We start from the raw sequence: 24805 nt of genomic DNA, 5'->3' as shown, positions 1-24805 counted from the left end.
TATATTTTTTTTGGGAATGACTAAGCAGAGCCGTTGTCTTGGAGAACAGACAGAGGACCAGGGAAAAGGCTGTGACCCCATTTATTGTCAAGCTCAAACGGTTGTGAATGTCCCTGCTCCGACATGCATGACCTAACGAGTGTGGATCGGCTTTCGGCCTTACATAAGATCACTTTCAGGGCTGAAAGCAAGAGTGACGGCTAGCGTAGAATTACCAGGGCACTTAAAAATTGATGATCAATAAATTGGTGTGGGCAACCCATGGGGATTACCTCAGGTACTGAAAATAACTAATGAGATCCTGGTTATTATATGTAAATTCTGCTTACCAAGACCACCAACCACAGAAAGAGAGAAGCTTGAGAATAAAAACACATGGGCCTTTAAATACGTGCAGCCATACATAAAAACGCTCTTTTTCCTAACAAATCAGCTGATGCTTGTTTCTCGTACCTGTGTAACATGATTCACAGATCGTGGCTTGCTGATATATTCATAATCTTTGAACTTTTCCATATTTTGTCACATTACAACACAAACATAAATATGTTCCATTAGAATTTAATGTGAAAGACCAACACAAAGTGGTATACAATTGTGAAGTGGAAAAATTATGTAAATTATGCGTGATACATTTTTTACAAATAAATAAATGGAAAATGTGTGCAAAAGTATTCAGCCCCGTTTTATCTGAATGCAACTAACTGCATTTAGAAGTTGCCTGATGACTGCTAATGACTAAAAAGGGTCCACCTGTGTGTAATCTAATCTCAGCACAAATACAGCTGCTGACAGCCTCAAAGTTTGGTTAAGAGAATATTGGGGAGTAAACAGCATCATGAAGAAGTCCAAAGAACACAGGACAGGTCAGGAATAAGGTTGTGGAAAAGTTTAAAGCAGGTTTAGGTTACAAAAAGATTTCCCAAGCTCTGAACATCTCACAGAGCACTGGTCAATCCATTATCATACAATGTGATTTACAGATTTTTTTAGATTATGTCTCTCACAGTGGACATGCACCTAAGAGAAAAATTTCAGATCCCTCCATGATTTCTAAGTGGGAGAACTTGCTAAGTCGCAGGGTGTTCAAATACTTATTTTCCCCACTGTATATCACCATGTGGTTCTATCCTTCACTGTCTCTGGCTGGTTAAGGCTGTGATATGGGCCTGTGTGTCGGTTGTTGAACCACAGGGAGACTTTCAAAGTCACAGAGGCTTTTTTTTCTGGTTGCACGTGTGACCAAGTTGGCCACATTCTAGAGCCCTGTTTCAAGACCTGAGAGAAAATAACGTATTTCAACCACTTTTCGCAATGAAAAGTAGGTGTAGTATGTGAGTGTTGTAAAACAGTGCAGCAACAGTAAGAACACTAGATCTCGTAGATCTCATTTATTGTCATGCCGCGCTTAGCTACTGTCTCAGCTACTGTCATGGAGGTCTGTTACTGTCTCCCGGGGCTCAGCTACTGTCTTGCAGAGCTCTTTTACTGTCGTGTGGTCCTAAGCTACTGTCTTGTGATGCTCAGCTACCATCTTCTCAGCTGCTGTCTTGCTGAGATCTTTTATTGTCTTGCAACACTCAGCTACCCTCTTGCAGAGCTCTTTTTTTGGCACTCGGCCCTCAACTACTGTTTCGCAGAACTCTTTTACTGTCGCATGGTGCTCAGCTACTGTCTCCTGACGTTACCATCTCACGGTGCTCTTTTGCTGTCTCACTATGCTCAGGTACCCTTTTGCGGAGCCCTTTACTGGCTTGCGTCACTCAGCTACTGTATTGCGGAGCTCTTTTATTGTCTTGTGATGCTCAGCTACTGCCTCACGGAGCCCATTACTGTCATGCGGTGCTCAGCTACTATGTCGCAACCTCTTTTACTGTAGCACTCAGTTACTGTCTCGCGGAGCTCTTTTGCTGTTGCTCATCTACTGTCTCACAGAGCTACTGTATAGCAGAGTTCTTTTACAGTTGTGTGCTGCTCTGGAACCGTCTCGCAGACCTCTTTTACTGTTGCGCTTCGGTCAGCTTTACTCAATTTATTAATTATTTAGGAAACTTCTTAAACAATGGGTCAAGTGCAAAAGAGTAAGAAAAGCAAAAAATGTGCAATGCACTGGGTAATGAGTGGTGACTTGCTGAAAACAGCTGTAAGCACATATTGCTTAAATGTCCTGAGCCACTGTTTACCACACCCGTTAACCAGTCCTTCTCCCCATACCTTCTGCCCATACCACATTAGTTAACCAGTCCTTCTCTCCATACCACACCAGTTAACCAATCCACCATTGATGTTCTGCACTAAGGTCTGCACTTGTTGGACTGGTCAGAATACCTTGGGACAGAATTCAATTGTTAGTGGTGGGAGCGGGAGTTTCATGGGAAGTGGAGTGGGACCGGAAGTGGGACCATATATACATGTAAAAAAAAATTCTGCATAAGGTGGCTAATTTTTTACCTCAAACACATTCCATAAAAACTCCACGTTTCTGACTTATGAACTTAAGCTATAAAATAAAAAAATGTATAAAAATAATTTTAAAAAATAAATTATAATAATGATACTACTACTACTACTACTAATAATAATAATACATGTATTCATTTGTTTAATTGAATTATTTTGAATAATAAAAAAAAATACATATTTTTTATTCCTGCATCAATCCCTTCATCCTTTGTACAGGCCTAAATCTACCTCTACTACAGGATTCTGGATCTGGCTGCAATCGATGCTTCAATCTTGAACAATGCATTCAGCACTGAGAATAACTCAAAGAAATTAAATTTTAATCCGAACTTGAGTATAATAGACACACGAGTGGCGCAAGGAAAGCTGCAAAAAAAAAAGGAAGCAGTTTCAGGTTAATAGCCAATGAAAGGAACGAAAAACCCTCAAGATATTACTGATAAATACCGAAGACCAGGATGGACCCACAGACGCGCACACAAACCGATGGGACAATTTTAGCATCTCATATTTACCTGATAGCATGTGTTTGGACTGTGGTAAGAAATAGGATATTGATATCCAGCACTATATTGTTGTTTTAATAAATACATAAGTAACATTACACTTCAACTAGTAATTTAATTAATTCAATTCGGTTTTGGCGGGAGCGGACGATAACGGGACTAAACCAAGCGGGAACGGGTTTCTAAATCAGTCCCGCACAGACCTCTACTCTGTACTCCTGTGAGTTTTCTCTGGTGTACTAGATGTACTTTAGGTTTCTCTGACGGGTTTGTTATTATTTTTAGCTGCAGAATCTCCTCACTGTTTTCACACCGGGCCGTTTTCCAAACCGAGACCGCGTGCACGGCGTCGAGCGCGCGCCCTGCTGGTGACGCAGCGACGCTGCTGCGCGGTCCCGGCCCCCTGACGTCACGGCGCTCCATTGGCCCAGGAGGCTCCGTGTGTCTGGAGGAAGCGGAGAGACCGGGAGAGAGAGAGACGGAGACCGGGACCGGGACCCCCTTCACCCCCCCAAACACGCGCTTTACAGGTTAATGTGAACCAGCGCGCGCGCACACGCACACCGCAGCATCACGGGATAGCAGTGAACCGAGGTAAGCGCGCTCCGGCGCTCCCGGGCTCTGTTAGCTCGCGCTCCGGTGGCAGGAAGATAGGAGGAGCAGGCGGTGTGTTTGTTAGAGGGAGAGAGAGAGAGAGAGAGAGAGAGTGAGAGTGAGAGTGAGAGAGAGTGTGTGTGTGTGTGTGTGTGTGTGTGTGTGTGTGTGTGTGTGTGTGTGTGTGTGTGTGTGTGTGTGTGGACACGGGGGCCGATGGACACCGTTGTTTGTCGACCCTCCTGGTTGTTGTTTGTGCGGTCCGGCTGCACAGCGCTGGGACGAGGGCAATGGTGGCTGCAACATTAGAGAGAGAGAGAGAGAGAGAGAGAGGGAGATTGTGTGTGTATGAGAGAGAGAGAGAGAGAGAGATTGAGAGAGATAGAGATTGAGAGAGAGAGAGAGAGAGATGCTCGTTCCCACGCTGCTGTGAGCAGCAGGGCTGAGTGCACGGCAGCGGAGCAGATTAGATCCCTGCAGCAGCTGATGCTGCCTTGTTTTCAGTGTCCCTCCTCCCCCATACATCCACCCGGCCTGACTTTGCTTATCCACACACAGCTACCTGAACAGTGTGTCTGAGATACTTTTCTCCATGAGTACCAAAAGTCATGTCCCTGGCGCTGTACTGTAGTCTTGTTTTGTTGTCTTGTTGTAGTCTGTAGTCTTGTAAGTTACTGTCTTGCTTTAGATGTGTGTTAGGGGTCTCCCGCATTGAATGTGTATGTGATTATTGATTTCTGAGTCGTTTGTCTGTTCTCATGGACAATTTTAGCTAGATGCTGCCGGTCACAATCATTACCAAATCATTACCAAATCATTTTGGTAATCATCACCCACTGCCAAAAGTCTTGGGAAAGAAGGGTGTAAATTTATGATAGTGTTACTTCAGGCGATGCTTTGGGAACTCCCGCACTTGTATTGTTACTATAAGTTTTGAGATGTTTTCTTGTGGATGAGACTGAACGCTGGCCAGCATGCTCATGGCAAGGCCAGTGGGTGCCAGGGTTGTCTATGCGAACAGACAAGCAATGTAACAGAAATCACATCCAGCTGTAAGCTTCCATGGGACATGACAAAAGTCGTGTCACATGGCATCTAGCATGTCAGTGTATGTTTTACTGTGGAAGAACAGAATGGTTAAGTGAGGTTGGGCTACTGCACTGTAGTATTATTGCATATAAGTGCATATTTTTTTCATATTCATTTTACAGTGCTTATAGTTATTGTTTCTCTATAATGCGGATCCAGGTAGAATTAATTTCAAATTCCGAATGTTTATATATTGGTATCAGTGGATTGTCTACATAATAAATATTAGGTATTAGCATTGATTTACAAATTCTCTATCAGTGCTTTCCTAATTAGGGCTAATATATATTTAATGCGTTTAATGTGTGTATCCGAATAGCTTCACATGTAACGAAGGCTGATTGGACCTAGCTGCCTATCATTGTGCTAAGTAGGGTCATACTACCCCCCCCAAGAGAAAGTAAAGCCAATTTGCTCTCAGGGACTCCCAGCCACTGATGACTGTGGAATCACTGGGGATCAAACCAGCAATCTGCTGATTATAGCTTGCACTATTTAGGGGACACTTTTGAGATTAATCTGCACTGAATTGTGTTAGAATTACTTTGGCTCAGCAGCACTGCTTTTTTTTTTGTAGGTGGCTTATATGAACATGGAGGCCTTTGCATTTCTGTGTTCTAGCTTTCACTCATCCATAAAGCTCTAAAAAGTTATTGTCACAATGGTACTTTCAAGTGTTTAGATGTGAAAGAAGGTCCAGTTCGGCCTTTAGGTTGTATAAAAGGCTTTGCTCATTCATAGCAGTCAGAGAGTGTCGGAGCTATACTTATTGTTAGGTAAAAACTATTAATCGGCAGTCTTATTGAACTTTTTCCCTTTCCATTTCCACAGCCACAACCTTTACCCTGACATTTTGCATGGCTGTTGTTTTATGGGTGCAATGACATACAAGTATTGGACATAGTGAGAGGACCTGCTCTTCCTTTCATCTTCTGGCTGTCGTAAAAATAACTGCAGAGCAAAGGGCAATGAAGACATGCTCATCCTCAGTTTCAGGACTTAAACAGATACTGGGTCTCTTTCTGGTTATTCTGTAAGACAAAATTATAGCTCCTTTTAGTTCTGTTCATAGACTTTATTCTAAAGGGTCATGAAGCTAAATTCATTAAATGCTAAGCTAACGTCATACTGCACACAAACTGAAGTGAGCAAAGCAACCTTGGGTTCACCTCAGCAGTTTTTTTTTTACTCTGCTTTAGAGTAGAAGCCTCTGCACTGTAAACGGCTGCCACCTTGGTGATGTTGTCCCCCGGGATAGTGTTACAGCCTGTTTTACCTTCCACAGACAGAGTTGTGTTTGATTTTAACATGAGGGTTATGGAGGCTGTCAAACCGAGTGCGTCACCTTACCCTGTTTGACCACCATGACACGCCTACAGGTGCGGTTACCTAGGTGTTGTGACTCAGCTGTTCAGCCTGGGCTGAAGGCTGGTTGTAAAGCAAACCAACGAATGTGAGGAAGTCAGGTGTTGAGAATTTAGTGTTAATAACAGATTAGATTTCATGAGGCCTGGATGTGCTGGAAGTTGTGCAAAAATGTGTTAATATTTAAGAGTGTCCTACATGTTAAACTATGTTGATAATTATTCATAAACTTCATTAGGGTAAGGGCATATATGTGTTCACTTTATCTGTAGATCAGGGATGGGGTGTTTTCCAGACTGATTTTGTATGATTTTATTGGCTATCAGCAGATTTTGTGGTGCCTTCTGGGCACAATTAAAGGGGATTATTGAGAACTTGCAGCATTGTGGATCGTTTTCATAAGGGAACAAAACAATGTAGAGTCTGCAGTTTGGAATTATTTTAAAGTAAAGCATCAAAACACAACACACTGTCTGTGATTCTAGTGCTTTAATATGTCTTTGAGCAACTTTTCCTGCAGACATTTTTTAGTTTTCTGCTGTTTTTTCCCAAGCCACTCAAATTCTATGTGAAAAGACACAAATTACATCTTTATTATTATTATTGCTGATTGGGGACACCACTCTGGGAGTATGTAATTTAAAATATAGCATAAATAGTGAATTCAAAATGGGGAGGAGTGGGCTGATGCAGATATGTTAAAGACATTCTTAGCATAGTGTATTACCACACTCCAGCTCTGTAGTTGACAGTAGACTGAAATATCAGTTTTGAGTGTGACTTTAGTGTCACATCCCATCTCTCTGAGCTGCTTGAGAACTTTCTGTTTGGAGGAACTACTGCTTTTTTCTGGCCCCTTTCTCTGTAAGGGATGAAATATCTCTACATTCTGTTATTCGGTCTTTGGATTGTGGTCATGATTTACAGTATGTGTAACTGTCTAAATTTTCCACCCAAACATTTCCAGTGGAACAGTTTTAATATATATCGACTCTTTGACACTGAAAAAAGGTGATTTAAATCATTAAACAATAAAACACAACAATAAATTAAAGAGGCCCAATCACATCATCATGGAGCTAACATACACCACACATTTGACACTACCTTCATTCAGAAATCATGTGTCTTTCTGACTCCCAAATGGACTAATATATCTTTCATCTGTGACTCAATATTGATAGTATTTTTGTGTCATTTCAGTCATTCAGCTGCTGCACCTGAATTCTCTCTGCTCTTTATTAAAGACTTTTGCTTAACCATAGTCAACTTTGGATGTTTTAATAGTAAGCTCTTGATGTAGATTTTAGGCATGGTTGCATTTGATAAAAACACACCATTTACGTGTTTAAAGACTTGTTTTTGCCATGTCACAAAAACAACCACACGTTTTTATATATTCAGACTGCAACACTTCCAGCTTACACTAAAGTTTTTTATTTTATTTCAGGCCAGGTTGCTTTTTTTAAGCAGATCTCTATCCACAGTAGAGCTTATTTTCATATTTTAGCCTACTATAGAATAGTATAGTAATCAAAACAATTAGTTCAGTACTTAGTTTGGGAAATGGTTGTGTAAAATTAGATATGACAAACGTACCTGGACTTGAGGTGGGAAAGAGAGAAAATAATTGCCAGAAACAAGTGGGACAGTTTGGAATTGTGAGTTCACAAAAGCCCACACAGTTAAAAACATCTCTCAGGCAAATGTTAAAAAGTTATGCATAGTGCTTCAGCCAGGATTGTGTATTACATAAGGCATATTAAGAGGTGGCCTGTCAAAAAAAAAAAAATCATATCTTGATATTCTTAAGAGAAATAGCATTGCATGATATTAGTATTTATTAATATTTATTTATAACACCATAATTCACAGCATGCTGTATGTTTGTGTAGTAAACATCTAAGTATGTGTCTTGTGTATATGCACCTTGTATATACTTTACATGTAAATATTGCTAGTAATAAACATAAGACAAGGTTGATGTTTATTACACTCTTCATGGCATTTCACTGATTGAGTAAACTGCAGTGGATTATGTTGTTCGGCATGGTGAAATTGATCAAAAATGGTAACTTGTAACTGTAACAGGTGTGATGTTAGTTTATAAGCATTTTTATACTGTTTATAAAATAGTCTTGAATATATTAATATTTGTAAAACATTGCCCAGCCCTACATTTGAATTGTACATAAACCCACATGAACATCATACATAAACTGAATGCGGTATTTTGCTCTTTGTTACATATAATTGTCTAGCTCTTCATTAGACAGTATGTCTGTCTATACTTGTCTGTCCACATTTGTCTCTGGAGAGGCTTTCTGCTGCTGTTTTGTGCTCTGCCCAGCTCTGTCATTAGGCTGTGTATTCACCTGCCTCCCCGCCTCCGTTTAACTCTGACCACATCCAAATCAGCCCGGCCTCTGCCTGTTGATCACTATAGCAACCTGGCCTGGGACTCTGCTTAGGCTGAAGTAATAGTAGTCCGTGACTGCGACATGCTTTAGGCCTCCTCGCAGCCTGAGCGCCAACCTCAGTCAGCGAATGAGGAATTGCCCAGTGTAAAGTTCAGGTGGAAGTCAAGGGGGCAGACACATCCAGTGCCGTCAGGGAGTCGGACTGTCTTTGGTCTTCAGGTTAGTTTTCGCTGTTTTTTTTTCTAAAGAGAAAGCTTTTTTTGGGTTCTCATCAAAATAGAAAGCTTCCAGGGCAAAGATAAAATAAAAACAGATACAATATAACAAACATTACTTATACTTTTTACTTGGCATGATTTAGGAACTTTCTAAAACTGAAACTTTTTCAACATTGCTGTTACTGGCTGAGCTTAAAAAACTGCCAGCTATTCATTCATGTTTTGTTGGTGCAAAAGTTTTAAATGAAAGTGTTTTGCTTGCTATAGTGTTTGATATACTTCATTTTTGTAACAAACAAGCCACCTCTGTAGCTTTATAACATTTACCACCTCCCGTAATCTAGATGGCCACCTGACTCTGGTTAATGATGAATGGAAAATACATCACCGGTACATTTCTTGGCTATGATGCACCTTCATTGTAGACTAACTTGGCCCTTGGACATTAATCTCTTTGTAACCCAAATCTTACAGTAGACGATTTTTGTTCCTGCTCCCAACTACTGACTAATGCATGAACTGCGCGACTAAAGGTTCCATGTGTAAAAGTGCCAGCGCACGTATGAATGAAGGTGTTTTGTTCTGGGGCTGTTGCTGTGGAGTTCAGCCCAGGCTCATTAGATGGCTTTAGCTACAGGAAACTCTGACCCATTTTATTAAGTCACTGTTTAGCCATGGCCAAAATGATCCTAAATAAAGAATTTGTTACTGGAGAGATTGTTGTTTGTTATTGTTATTGACCACTTGTGAGAAATGGACTAAACTTACTGTAGCTTATTGTAGAGTACAATACTTATTTGGACATTGCAGAAGTATGGCCAGGCCCAGCAGATTAAGGTACCCTTCACATTGTTCATAAAAGAGGTCAATAAAGAATGATCAGACTGGATGGAGCTGAAAGAAGACATTAGAAAAACTTAGATAACTACACTGCACATTTGCTATGAGCTAAAAAGCATTTCAGAATACACTAGAGGTCAAACCTTGGGATGGATGTGCTATAAAAGCAGATCACATCGGCTTCCACTTCTGTCAGCCAAGAACAAAAAGCTGAGGATGCAGTCTCACCAATCCTGGATTAAAATGGCCTTTTGAACCATCAGCCATTGTTTGACGAGTGTAGATTAGGGTGTGAGTGTATACCAGGCTGATTGAAACCAGATTCTTTACCACACATACATTATACGGTATGCCTAACTTCAACAAACTGTAAAGCAGATGGTTTTATAAACCAAGTCTGCATAATTTGGATGCTGTGGACACTACAGTGGCTGGCAGTGTTTATCAGCAGTCTTTATTCAGTTCTTTATCATCAGTTCTTTATTCATTATCGTTTTCTTTTGGTCATGAGTCATGTTTTCTCATGTTTCCCCTGCTGCCTAATCCCCTGTCTGAAGTCCTGCCAGCTTGCACTACATAAGCATTGGGGAGTCCAGATAGTCTGAACAGACACTGTTACCCTATCAGCTCACTCGGGCCTGGTCTGCTGTGTGGGGGTTTTCTGAGGTCAGCATTTTGTGTGGAATCCTGTCCTGTCTTGATGGACATCCTAAACACTATCGCTATGTTTGTTCAGTAGTGGCGCCAGAGCTGTTCTGATTCCATTCACTTGGAAGTGGACTTTCTTAAGTTACAGCCTATCACTATGCACCAGATCTCATTAAGTTGTGTCCAGTACTGCCATACGAAAATGTCCTCCTAATAGGGGTTGGTTGAGTAGTGCTGAGGGGCTGGAAATGGAAAATAAATGTTCCATTTGGTAAGCGTGTTTCAGAAGACTGCCAGTAATGCTGGCTAACAAAAGGTACAGTCTGAAACAATTTTGAACATTCTTCTTGTGTTGTTATTATTATAGGAAGACTATGCTTTCTATGCTATATTTTGTCTCAGTCCAGTTATGTTCAGTTTCATTAAGACTGATCCAGTATACATCTGGTGGGCAGTGTCACTGGTGGTGTTGATCCCTTTCAGTTGATAGATGGTCTTGGCAGTCCATCCTGAAGTAAAAAATCAACTACAGACAGGGACAGAGACTTAAAAAAAAAAGATACATTTCTATTTTTTATTTTATTGTCTCCCCAATTTACAAGGCCAATTAACCAACCCGCTCATTAGGACTCCCCCTATCACTAGCAATGCCACAACACCAGAAGGTTAAAGAATTGCTAATGCCTCCTCCAATACATGTAAAGTCAGCCACTGTCTCTTTTCTAACTCTAACTTTTCTCAGAGCACCATCTACCCACCCAGGGAGACCAATTGTGCCAATTGTGCTTTCTCAGGGCTCCGGCAGCTGATGGTAAGCTACATGAACAGGATTCGAACCATAGTGATCATAGTGGCAGCCCTAAACCCGCTGTAAATTACAAACAATTAATCACCACAATTAATTTTAAACAAAACAATTCAGATGCAGTCGAAGTTCAGACTTTCAGCTTTAATTCAGTGGTTTGAACAAAATGATTGCATGAAAATGTGAGGATCTAAAACACCTAAAGCAACACAATTCCTTCATTTTCTAATACATGGTTGAAAACCCTTGGTTGGCAATGACTGCCTCAAGTCTTGAACCCATGGACATCACCAGATGTTGTGTTTCCTCCTTTTCTTCCTCCTTTATTTAAATATAACCTCTGCTTATATTGTATTGAATTCGTTTTTTAAAACGTTATTCAGCTCTATTCAAAAAGGTATGGTTGTTGTAAAAGGGCTGGGTCACACCTAGCCGGGGTGGTACCAATGACTGTGTGGGTGGTAGCATAGACTGTGTAAGCTCTGTGGAGGCAGCCCTCAGGGGCAGGTTTATTTAAATAAGTAGGCTGTCTCTCCACAGTCTTTCTCCCTCCTCTGGTCTCTACTGGGAACGGCGACACGGTGTCCATCTTTTTTACAGTCTCTGGTAGCAATTTCTCAGATGTTTTTTTCTGTTCTTGCAGCTTAAGGATGGTTTGTTTCACCTGCATGGAGAGTTTGACTGCATGTTTTCTTCACATCAAATCAACTCCAGGCATTCTATCTGCTTAATTGAGAATGACATAATGAAGAGATTGCCCACACCTGCCCATGAAATAGCTGTTGTGTCAATTTTCCAATTACTTTTGGTCTCATTAAAAACTCCTAAACCTTTAATCTAATTTTAATGTGGATACCCTCAAATGAAAGCTGAAAGTCTTTAAGTCTATATTGGACATTATATAACTATAATTTGAATATGTTTTAGTAAACAGGTGAAAAACTAAATTTGTTAACAATTTATAAACTGTAAATATTTATAAAATGTAGAAATTGGTACTTTATTCACTGAATATTAGACTTCGAATAGGCTGATAATACACCCATCAGTGCATTACTACTTATTCCTACTTCCCCCTACTTACATTTCAATAAGTTATATTTGAACAATTATTATATCATTTTTTATTTTGTTGTCTTTGTTACGCCTAATGTATAGGAACTTAACTTAGTCTCAAAAGCTTATTTTACAAGATCTGGTTATTCATAAGCAAAACTCTTTTAAAACTTCTTCTCAGTTAATTATCTTTTTTTTTTTACTGGCAGAGTCATGCCACAGTCACAGTCTTTTTATTGGCATTAGAGTTTGACCTGGAAAGGATAGGCCTCTGGTCTGTCAATCTTTAAACTGTGTGAAATGTGTGGAGTGAGCTCTGTAGTTAGGTATCTAACACTGCTTTGCTGATGTCTGCAAAACTTTGAAATATGCAATCTGCACTGAACTGAGGATCAATGAGACGGAGACCAGGAATCTCCCAAAAGAAAAATAAAATCTAAGCTTTTATTCCTAATGTACTCAAATTAATTAAGTAGAAAGCTGCACACTTTTGTTCTGAAAGAAAGTGAAAGGAGTGTGTAGGGTGTGACTGACCGGTCTGTCGTTTTTTTGTACCCCTCTATGTGTTGTTAAGGTGTGGCTGGAATTAGCTTTAAATGATTTTCACTGTAAACTTGTTTTGGCTGGTAAGGTCAAAGCTGTCAACATGCACAATTCAAATTTGCTGTAACATTTAATAATAGGCATTTTGAAGGAGTGTCTGGGATGACAGCATTCTTTTATCAGTTCTGTTCTGGTGACTTAAACTTCTGTCACATTCCTTGAACAAGCTGATCACCTGATCCAACTGGAATTTATAGTTTTCAGGTTTTAAAACTCTAGGGGAGGATATTGCTCAAAATGTGCACCATAAAAGTTGTACATTTTAAAGCCAAGCCCTGTTTAGGACATCTTGCAGTGTATATAATTGAAGGACCATTCTTAGGACAGCAGTGTGTCTTTTCATATGCATGACTGGTTCTGACACACAGGCTTTTTTAATATTTTTAAACATTATTTACACTCACTGGAAGCTTAATTTAGACACCTACTTTGTTGCTCCACCCTGAAGGCAGGACTGACCTGTGCACAGTTGTGTTTGTCATCAAATAACCCATTAATGACCAGTGTCTGATCACGGGCATTGTTGCCTAGATATGTTAGGTTAGATTGGGAGATTGATGTACGGAAAACCTGGCAACACTACTGTGCTTGATACATGTTGTGATTGTTGACATTCAGTTTAGGCCAAAAAATGAGAGATTTAAGCATTTCTTACATATATTAGATAAACAAATTACACGTTCATTAATGTATATCTTTATCACATTATTTCTTTCTATTTTATCCCAATCCACTCATTAGGACTGTCACTAGTAAATCCGCCAATATTAGGAAAGTGCAGGTGAGCACATGCCTCCTTTTTCCTCCACGTGTGAAGCCAGCCACTGCCTCTTTACAGTGTGTGTTTACAATTATTTAGCATTACTGAGTAGCCAGTGCGCTTGGAGGAAAGCGCAGTGACCCAGCTTTGATACATCAGCTAACAGATGTCAGTGCTGACGGACATCACCTTGGTGATATGGGAGAAGGCGCCATCTACTCATCCAGCGAGAGCAAGGCCAGTTGATGCTCCCTGCGCTTGGATTTCCAGGAGGCCTAAAGTGGCAAGTTATTTGTAGAAGACCCTCATAGTTGGCCCATGATGTAATGAATCTGATCACTGCTGGTTCTAATTGATTCTGTATGGTTGGTGTACAAGGGTGTACAGTCAATGAGTTCAAGTACAGGGTGAGTGTACTGTCAGTTTATTCTATACCACACGCATGATCATGCATACACTTTGATAATAACTTGAATTGAACATTTAGATGTATGACTTTTTGGTAACATTGTATTTTAACTGAGGAAGCTCTATGTGCTGTGGAGCTAGCAGGCTAGCTAATCAATTTAGCTGGTTTCCATATGTTATGAACAGTGTGAAGGTAATGAAAGCATCCTTTGATTTTAACAAATTAAAAACAGACATATTGACATTTAGTAGGCCAAAGGGGAACCTGTATAAAGAATGATTCTGAAGCCTGGTGTCACTTTCTCAGACATAAAAATGCTCTCATTAGTAAGGTTAGCATTGTGGAAGCTGTCACTCTGTCAGCACCTCGTTATTTATATTGTAATGTTTGAACACTTATGAAGCATCTTGGCAAAAGCTTTCAGACCTTTATGCAAATCAGACCCATTCTATTTTAGATCTTGTGGCAACTTCAGGCTAATGTGAATGATGCAACTGCACCGAAAAAAAAAAAAAACACTTTTGTTGCTCCTTCAGAAATGCTAAAGACTGAATAATAGTATATATTACACTCATATGTTCAAACTAGATTTGTCCAGTATTCACTTTTTTTATACCGTGTCAAAACGTTACCTTGGTATACAGTATTACCAAAGGGCAGGGATGTGCATAAGCTGCTCATGGCATGTCTGAATGTGGCTACAATACCATCAAAATCTGGGTTATTTTTAAGCTGATAAATAATCAAATGCAACAGTCATTTCATTTACAGACTAAGTGAACTGTGCACATTGAAACTACACCTATTCACATTTAGATGAGAATGATAAAGCAACTGGACTGACAAAAACAGAACATTTTTTTCATGGTGTTTGGTTCTAAAGCTCACTTGCTAAGCTAACCTCCAGTACAGATACACAGAGTATCAGAGCAGAGAGCATGGAGTATCAGAAATATTGCAGACACTAGACATGATGGGTACATCACTCCAGCCCTCTTTTGTTCTTATCCTTATTTGCTCATCACTCTGGAACGGGTAAAATCTAGACTCATCAAACCACATGATCTTCTTTCATTGCTCCAGAGTCCAATCTTTAGTCCCTAGCAAATTGAAACTCTTAAATTCCAATCCCTTGAGTTCCTTTTGCATTGTGCAAGGGGAAATGCTCTTACTTTCGCTATTAAACATAGTCCTGACTTCTAGTGTTGTTTTTTTGTGATCTGATTTAATTTTAGTGATCGCCGATCACAACCGTTCCAGGTTTTATTTTTTCCGACCATATTCCTTCCGTGAAGATGATATCCTCCCCCCAATGTCCTTCCACTTTTTAATAATGTGATGGGCAGTTCTTAACCTGTTTTTAGTAGTTTCAGCAGTCTGCTTAGATGTTTTCTCTGCTTGATGCGTGCCAATAATTTGACCAGGGTTGGGCGGTATGAAGGTATTTCGGTATACCACGGTATTTAAATATGGTGACGGTATTGTAAAATAGTGACGGTATATTAACCACGTGACGTGCCAAACCTGAACTTTGAAAAACGGACGTTTAAGACATTCTGCGCATCCACAATGAAAGAGCAGTAGGAGGGGTAAGCAGTTGGAGCTCCCTGATTGGTTATGGGGTGTGGATTCTCACTGAGGAGATCATACAGCAAAAACTCAATAAACTCTACAGGTTTCACTAATTTTCACCAAAATTATCGCCACAAATAGCCACATTCGTGCTGAAGTGACAATAAATCCCTAACAACTAACCAACCACTGAAATGATCAGATTCATCAGTTTATCCTGCAGCATGGGGTGTTCAGTGTGAGTTACTCAAAGTTACATCTGTTTCCTTAAATATTCCTCATCTCCTGTTTCTCTACAAAACAGTTTTTTTTTGTCACTCGCGCTCATATTCTAATACCGTACAGAATTCTGCAGTTTCCTCAGAGTTTTCTGTCATTATTTCGCAGCTAGCTCGAGCGCTGTAAATATAAGCAATTCCGCGGACCGCGAGGCGCTGCCGGTATCTGAACCCCGGCTCCCCTTCGCGAGCAGAAACGGCACAACCCCACCCGCTGTTAAGCTGCTGTAGTGGATACAGCACTCATAAATAAATTAACAAACACAAAAATTAGGGTATTCAATCTGTAATTTCAGTTCGTTTTTATTTTTTACTTTTAATTTTCTTTTTAATAGTTTCAGTTAAGGGGAACTTTCACTTTCAGTTTTCGTTATTTCGTTCGTTTTCGTTAACAGTAATACGTTGTTATATGGTGATTATCAGGCCGTAGCTTTATATAAAATAAAAATAGTATTAAAAAAACAGATGACTATTTCCTGGAGCCTGGACTGACCCGAGATTTTCCATTACTTTCCTCGGGCCGGGTCTCGTCCGGGCTGAGAAATAAAAATCAAAGTATCCTGCTATTTAAAAGAATGGAAAATTTAATAACAATAATAATATAGTTCTGCATACTACAGTTTAGATTGTCTGCCAGAACCCGAGCGTGAACGCGAGACTGAACCCGAGCGTGAACGCGAGACTGAACCGGAGCGTGAACGCGAGACTGAACCGGAGCGTGAACACGAGACTGAACCCGAGCGTGAACGCGAGACTGAACCCGAGCGTGAACGCGAGACTGAACCCGAGCGTGAACGCGAGACTGAACCGGAGCGTGAACGCGAGACTGAACCCGAGCGTGAACGCGGGACTGAACCGGAGCGTGAACGCGAGACTGAACCGGAGCGTGAACACGAGACTGAACCCGAGCGTGAACGCGAGACTGAACCCGAGCGTGAACGCGAGACTGAACCGGAGCGTGAACGCGAGACTGAACCGGAGCGTGAACGCGAGACTGAACCGGAGCGTGAACGCGAGACTGAACCGGAGCGTGAACGCGAGACTGAACCGGAGCGTGAACGCGAGACTGAACCGGAGCGTGAACGCGAGACTGAACCCGAGCGTGAACGCGAGACTGAACCGGAGCGTGAACGCGGGACTGAACCGGAGCGTGAACGCGAGACTGAACCGGAGCGTGAACACGAGACTGAACCCGAGCGTGAACGCGAGACTGAACCCGAGCGTGAACGCGAGACTGAACCGGAGCGTGAACGCGAGACTGAACCGGAGCGTGAACGCGAGACTGAACCGGAGCGTGAACGCGAGACTGAACCGGAGCGTGAACGCGAGACTGAACCGGAGCGTGAACGTGAGACTGAACCCGAGCGTGAACGCGAGACTGAACCGGAGCGTGAACGCGAGACTGAACGCGATCTCATCCGCGCGTTTAAAGCTCCGCAACATTTAATAAAAACAGATTAATAGATATAAAATAGGAAAATAACTAAACTTAGCTCAAAATGGTAAAAGAAATATAATCTAACGAATTCTAAAATAACGAAAAATAAATAGTGTACACACAGGTACAAAGCTAAAAAAATATACATAAAAAATAAATCATCCGCGCGGTTAAAGCTCTGCAGCATTTAATAAAAACAGAAAAATAGATATGAAATAGGAAGGTAACTAACTAAAGCTTAAAATGCTAAAGGAAATATAATCTATAAATACAAATTCTAAAATATCAAAACACAGGTACAAACATAAAATAATATAAATCCCCCCCCGCCGGTAATACCATATACCGCCATATAATCTGACTACGGTATGACGGTATGAAAAACTTCAATACCGCCCAACCCTAAATTTGACTCTTCTGAAACACACAGGATGTGTCTTTCCACATGGTTGTTTAACTGATGCAGTGAGTAGCTTCTCATTTTTTGGAATTAACTATATTGTTGCCAGCTGAAACATAATCAAAATACAGGATTATTATTTCCTTAGTTGAAATACCTAGCTCATGGGCTCCGAGTGGTCAAGCGGGCTAAGCATGGCCACTATGATCAGGGGATTGCCAGTTCGTATCCTGTTCATGTAGCTTGCCATCGACTGCCGGAGCCCTGAGAGCACAATTGGCCTTGCTCTCTCTGGGTGGGTAGATGGCGCTCTTTCTACACATCGGGTAATGTCGCTCAGCACAAGGCGTCTGTGAGCTGATGTACTGTGTGCTGTACTCACCAATGCTGCCTTAGCAACAAATCGAAAAGAGACAGTGGCTGACTTCACATGTATCAGAGGAGGCATGTGCTAATCTTCACTCTCCTGTTGTTGGGGGCATCACTAGTGATAGGGAAAGTCCTAATGAGTGGGCTGGCTAATTGGCCTTATAAATTGGGGAGAAAATGGAAAACATTTTGAAATACAGGATTATTAAGTGGGAGGCTCTTACCTATTTAATTTGCTTAGTTAGGAATGATAATGCTAGTCTATCAGCTTGGGGATCCCAGGCCACTGTGGGTTTATAGTTCTCAATCCCACCTTTAGACACTTTTTTCGTCATAAAGTCCTTCATCAAATCCAAATGGCAAGAAGAGTGGGACCAATAGACTGCATGAAATTCAGCCATTGTTAAGACGGACAATCTACAAGCACAGCTCAAGATCAAATCAGACAATCTACACTACGTAGATAACTCTAATCTAAAACATAGACACTTAATAATGGATCCCGCTAACGACGAAACACATCCTCATCGACTGTCCTGCCATATAAGACTATCAAGAAAAGAACATTAAAGACCTTTTTGGAAAAAGAACACAAAAAAAAAACACCCAATTGTAATAATATATGTAGCGAGTTATATTTTCTTTATCATGCTATAACTCTTGAACAACTTTACACTGTCAGGATATATAAAACCAAGTGTATGCAGCAAATAGCCAAAAATGTGCTGAAGTGGCAAAAAAAAAACAAAAAAAAAAACAACAACCAACCAACCTATCAGCTTGGTCATGCAAGTAGACCTACATGGTGAAGCTGGCCATCTGTTTCTGTCAACCTATTTAATTAAGAGCTTGACCAGCTTAACCAGCTTAACTAGCTTGGGCAGCCTGACAGTGTACTTCCACCAAAAGTAATTTAGTTATTAACCCAAACCTGTTCTGCTTATTATAAAGCTATGAGTGTAGCCACATTTTCTCTCTCTCATTAAAGCTGTAGCAATTTTAGACCAGTATTTTTATTTAATCAGGAGGACAATTACTCTGCATTTGTGTGCCTCATATTAATGTCTTGCTGGGTGAGATCATGAAGCTCAGAGCTTTTCTGTGTTCTTTGTTAGCCACTCCTTTGGTCTCATTGTCACCGTGACATATCACTGCCTTTTGTGTTCAGCCAACACAGTCCCTGGTCACATGACTGCCTTGGCCAACACAAAGTCCACAGTTACGTGATGGCCTTACTGTGACAGTGAATCCTCAGTGATCTGCTGCAACAATCCGCGTTTGTGTGCTGTGGAAGAGGAGTGGGCCCAAAGTGGCATAACACACTGGCCTCTGAACCAGGCTGTGTTGTTCATAAGAAGTCTCCTTCTTATGAAGTTCCTTTGATGTGATGTTTTTATTATTTTTATTTGAATTTATTTTCCCCTATTGTTCCTTAACCATCAGTTAGGCTATAGTCATTTCACAGCACAAACTGCTATTTATACCTCCTTAAAAGTGTGTGAAGCTTGTTTAGCATCTCCTCAGGCTGCTGGAAATGCAGCATTGCTGAGTGTTTCAGAGGAATGCTCAAAGGAGTGCTAATGTCTACTCCATCCAAAAAGAACAAAGCAGACTGGTTTTGAAGGCCTCAGAGGACACATGGCACAGCTCAGAGCTCAGATTTAGAAGAAAAAAAAGCCCACTTCAAAGTGCACCTCTGTGCGAGTACAGATTTTTATACTGGTTGCCTGATATAACTTTGTGATTTTGATAGGGTGGTGCTTTGGAAAAAAAATGCATAACAAGTATTGCAGAATCACAGTATTGTTACATGATTCTTTTTGTGGACAACATCTTATTGTGAGATGCCCTGTGATTTGTACCATTAATAATCAAATTTATTGTAATATCTGTTCCAATATATTTTTAAAAGCCTATTTGCGCAGGCCCATAAATGGCCAATAAAATCTGATAACGGAAAGTAATTGCAAGAAGTATTTTTTCTACCTGCTGTGTTTAGGCAATGAAAGGTCCATGTTCATTTATGATCTACAGCTCTGGAAAAAAATAAATGACCACTTATTAAAAATTATGAGTTGTTTTGGTTTACCAAATGGATTAAACCAAGCTGAACTACTTGAAATTGTGCACCAGAAGTGGCATAAAGTTACTCAAAAGTAGTGTGTAAGACTGTTGGAGGAAAACATGCCAAGATGCATGAAAACTCTAATTAAAAACCAGGGTTATTCCACCTAATATTGATTTCTGAACTTTTCTTTGCATTATTTGAGGTCTGAAAGCTCTGCATTTTTTGTTTATTTCAGCCATTTTACATTTTCTGCAAATAAATGCTCTAATTTTTTTTTCATTCCCCATAAAAATTGGAAGTGTGGCATACCCAATATGTTCATAATCTCTGGAGGCGGACTTTTCCCGGCCCCCCTAATTATCAAGTCTTTTTGTTAGTAGCAGTAAAAGACATCCAGTCCAGTCTTTCTTAGTGGATAGTCCTATTGACCAGAGACTCCTTTCCCCACAAACATCATAGCATCTAGATGGTAGTATAAATCTAAATGTTCGATCAATCTTGATCTTCACACCATTATATGCCTGTGAAACTGGGTGACTTGCCATGTTTTGATGGCAGTCGCTACTGTCAGTAATCTACTGGAATGGCATTGGGGTTTCTTCACCACTAATGAATAATATAGTTTTATTGCTATAACTGCAAAAGTTAACTGTAGTGAACAGATGTAAATATATTTTTTCTCTAATGGTAATCAAGGAATTTGTGTTGTCTTATATGTCTAGCATATATCTTTATCAACAGGTGCTGATTAAGACAGTTAATTAGACTATTTAAAAGTCATTTTAGGGTGGTTTTGTACAAATTCAGTAAAATATTTTATTTAAAAATCCTGCATAATCAAAATCATTACAGAGGTTGTGTTGGTGGTCAGTGAGGTACTGAGATGCTGGTTAGAAAAACACAGGTTTAATTGCTGACACTTTTGTGGACTCTTTTATGTTGTGTACAGTTCCACCAGCAGATCGCTTGATGTACTTTATTTAAGAACTGATTCGATAATATGGTAGATGAAATATTTGGATGTTTTATTTATTTTTTATTTAGTATTATTTAGTGTATAGTGTATTTTTGATTTTTTTATTATTATTATTATTTTTTTTTTTTTAAAGTGTTTTGTCGTATCGTTATCGCAAAAATACCATAATATATTGTGATATTATTTTAGGGCCCTAGTACTATGTATATATTTTTGAAAAAAAGAAAAAAAAACATATGCATCTCAGATAGCTTTTAGCTTTTAAATATATTGGGTATCTCAGTCATTAGGCAGTGCTGGTTTATAGCATCAGCAGCAGCATATACCTTAGGTCCTAGTGCCCGGTCATCTCTGTAATGAAGCTAAATAATAACCAGTAAACATTTTTTGTGTTTTAGGAATTGAATTATTTATATTAAATAGTAACTGGCATTGTTTAGAAGGAAGTTGTAGGATATGTTTTTTTAATAAGTGCTTCATATGTAAATTCTTCTTTTTTTCCAAGATAAGCAAAACTCTCTTAAATAAACCCTAGCATTATAGCATTATGTGTTTGGGATGATTATATTTCCAAATGTCTCAGACCAATGTTCATGTTTTGAACCAGTTACTTTATATACGGTCATTGTTTTATACAGATCCCTTTGGCTGCTTTAGTTTAAAAAAATCTAACAATTTTAACTATTCTAACATTTGAATTATTCTAAATTTCATTTGGAATCAATAAAATGTATATCAAATCAGTTCTTCATTCATGTAAAACTTTTTTTTTACTTTCTATTAAAAAATACTGCCCAAATAAATTGCATTATGTTTAATTATGGTTATCTGAAATTCCCCATTGTCTTATTAGTGCAAATAATATTAATAATCATATTGGAATTAAAAATATCGATCTCCATTTTTAGTTAAAAAAAAGAAAAAAATTAGAGGGTCTCTCAGTTATAAAGTAGCAAAGGGTGTAAAATTGATCAAACAGATTGTCAGTTTAATTGTGGGGTTGGCGCACAGTAGATCTGTTACTGGTAAATACAGATTTCTTGACTGGGTTTGGTAACACATCATATTGTTGTTTTACTATGTCTATCTGCATGTTGAGGAACTGAGATGTATTAAATTGTGAACACTGATATTAACCTACTGAACTTACAACAGCCTATGGCTTAAACTGATATGATTAAAAATATTAAAGAGAGAACACAAGACATACGAGCTGTCAATAACAGCACTTTTATTCAATTTACTTATTCCTACACACTCTCTGTAAAGTCTACTAAAATAATTGGCTAGTCACGTTAGCCTTCAGTCAACCATCGTTATAGCTAACAAGTAGGCCTATATAAGAACAACGTAAGCACTCTAGCTATAGCTTGTAATATTGTCTCTAATGTGCCTTTTATTTATACTGTAATATGGTATTTTTTACTATTTTATATTTCGCACTGTATTTTATGTTTTTTTTTAAATAAAGACTTTTGAGTCTCTTTAGTTAGCTTTTAGCCAACATCCTGTCACAACTATAGTGGATACTAACTGTCTTAGCCATTAGGCAGTGCAGATTTAGAGCAGCAGCAGCAGCATCTCATACCCAAGGTCTTAGTGCCCTGCTTTTCTGTAATGAAGCTAAGTAGTACAGAAACAACTTTATAGGAACTAATAATTTACATTCTTGTGAAACCCTTGCTGAACGTTTTCAGAATATTTATTTTCTTTTTCCTGAGATGAGGAAAATTCCCATAGATGGGACCTAGCATTAGGGTTTAGTGTCAACACTGGTAAGTTGAGGAATACAACAGCCCTCTTGTGTGTGTTTGGGATGATCATATGCCCAAATGTCATTGACCAACGTTTATGTTTTAAACAAAGCTCTATATATATAGTTCCTCTATATAGACTACATTGGGTCAAAGGTTGTGTTCAGGTCAGTTCAAGCAAATCAGGTTAAATGTCCTTTTCTGAGGGAAGACGGTCAAGCTCAGGAAGTTCCTAAAGTCCTTGACTTTTCCAGTGCCAAATGTTTATTTTCATGCAGTCCGTCAGAGCAGGGCTGATGAAAGACTAAGTAAACAACCAGCGGGCACACCCTGAGTGGAAGCACATTTCCTCTTAATAAATCCCCCAAGCCGAGCCAGTTATAGACAGTACCGGTAACCAAGAGGTACACTTTTACTCATTTATACTGAAAAAGCCAATCTCCGTTTTTTTTTTTTTTTTTTTTTTAATGTTCTCCCAGATGATAATATTTGTGCATTGTATGTGTACCCAAAGGTGTCAAAAGTATTGCTGTTCATTATAGAAGTATAGATACTAGGGCTTAAAATACTAATTTAAATGTTGAAGTATCAACACAAGCTTTTTACTTACATATAAGTTTTAAAGTACTGCTAATTAAAGTACTTACAGTATAAAAGTAAAGTTAATATAAGGAAAAATACCTCAGCATACATATAGGACAAAAGCTTAGGCTTTTATATAAAAATAAGCTTTATTCTGATTGACTGTCCTGTATTGTTATATTGTCCTATATGTATGCTGTAAAATACTGTACAGAAGACAGGCAAATACATGTATAAACTTAATAAATAAATAATGTGATTTACCAAAAAATGGTTGAAAAAAGATGTTTATCTGCTGATTTTTTTAGTATATGGACAGTACATTTTCAAAGTCAGCATCAAACATTAACATTTATTCAAACAAGGGAAGAGTCGTTATTTTGTTTTTGTTATATGGTTTCTTTAAAGCACAATGATTGGTTCTAAAAATCATTTGTTTAAACAAAGTATAGGAATATGATATTTTCCCACAAGAATTTGCATAATTCTAAAATTACCTGCTAATACAAATTTCATATCCTATGTTTTTTTGTAGGTTTATTATGATACATTTCTACTGGTCTGTTCATCATGAAATTGTCACAAAATGTAAAGAAAAAGCACCAAATCCAGGAGATAACAAGGAGGTACAAGGTTTACAGAATACCCAGCTGCCATGAAACACCTGTAGCAAAGAAACCATTTACACTTAATAATAAAACTAATAAGTGCTTTTTTTTGGTTTCTTAGGCTCCATCTGTTGGAAAAGATAAACTAAATAAAGCATGCACCTTTAATCATATCAGAAAATGCTCTGAGGTTATAGCAGTAGATGCTTGAGCTGCATTGAATAGAGGCATTAAACCACTTCATATGTCTTCATTAGTGAAGGATTAGTCAAGACTGTGACATTTCCCTTGTGTTTTGTTTATGTGTTTATTCCACATCTTGTTTGATTAAGTTATCTGTTTTATTCCGCTCAGGCTGGCACAGACTCCTGGGTTGGTCGACTCATTCGTTCGGTAATTGCTCCCCTGTGAGGCTCAGTGATTGCTTTACAAATATGGAAGTTAGCCCAAGCTGTTGCAGACTGTTCTTCAGAGCGTTATTCGGAGTGTGGATAACTTGTGTTTAAAGATCTTGTTTTTCTAAATTCAGAGATTTTTGCTGATGTCACAGAACATGCATTTTCCCTGTAATACAGTTATCAATATACAATTAACTAGCTCTAAACGTCCAGCTCAAATATTACGTGTAGATTTGTGTTGGTATCTGCATGGGTTCTTCACATTTATGTGGAAAATAAATATGTTGTGTAAACATTTGAGGAGTTTACTTGGGAGTTTCGACTCAACTGTTGAGGTTTTATTGCATGGAGCTCACAATACAGAGGGTTTGTTATGCTACAGTGCTGTTTGGCCGTGCTGTTCCACACAGTGCTTTGCAGCGCTTCCAGGAGTATGGCTGTATATGAAAGATGCATATAGCTCTGGTAAAAGATGAAACATGAGTTTCTTTGATTTTTCCAAATTGAAAACCTCTGGAATATAATCTAGAGGAAGATGGATGATCACAAGCCATCAAACCAAGCTGAACTGCTTGACTTTTTGCAC

At 39.1% G+C, this 24805-nt stretch overlaps 1 protein-coding gene across 9 annotated transcripts in view; it reads left to right on the top strand.

Moving 5' to 3' along the window:
- Positions 1-3405: 3405 nt before the first annotated feature.
- The window catches only part of myo6a (myosin VIa), a 167087-nt gene continuing 145687 nt past the window's right edge, over positions 3406-24805 (top strand). For 6 of the 9 annotated variants that reach the window (XM_049479598.1, XM_049479596.1, XM_049479582.1 and 3 more), the window contains exon 1: positions 3406-3563. The gene's annotated coding sequence lies outside the window, so the exon portion shown is untranslated. Of the gene's footprint in view, positions 3564-8529; positions 8657-24805 lie in introns of those variants that run through there. The other 3 variants (XM_022665059.2, XM_022665044.2, XM_022665038.2) reach the window with 2 other exon arrangements.

Source organism: Astyanax mexicanus, chromosome 1, assembly GCF_023375975.1.
Source record: "Astyanax mexicanus isolate ESR-SI-001 chromosome 1, AstMex3_surface, whole genome shotgun sequence".
Taxonomy (NCBI): Eukaryota; Metazoa; Chordata; class Actinopteri; order Characiformes; family Acestrorhamphidae; genus Astyanax; species Astyanax mexicanus.
Note: the sequence above shows the minus strand (reverse complement) of the source record. Positions and strands in the feature narration are given on the sequence as shown.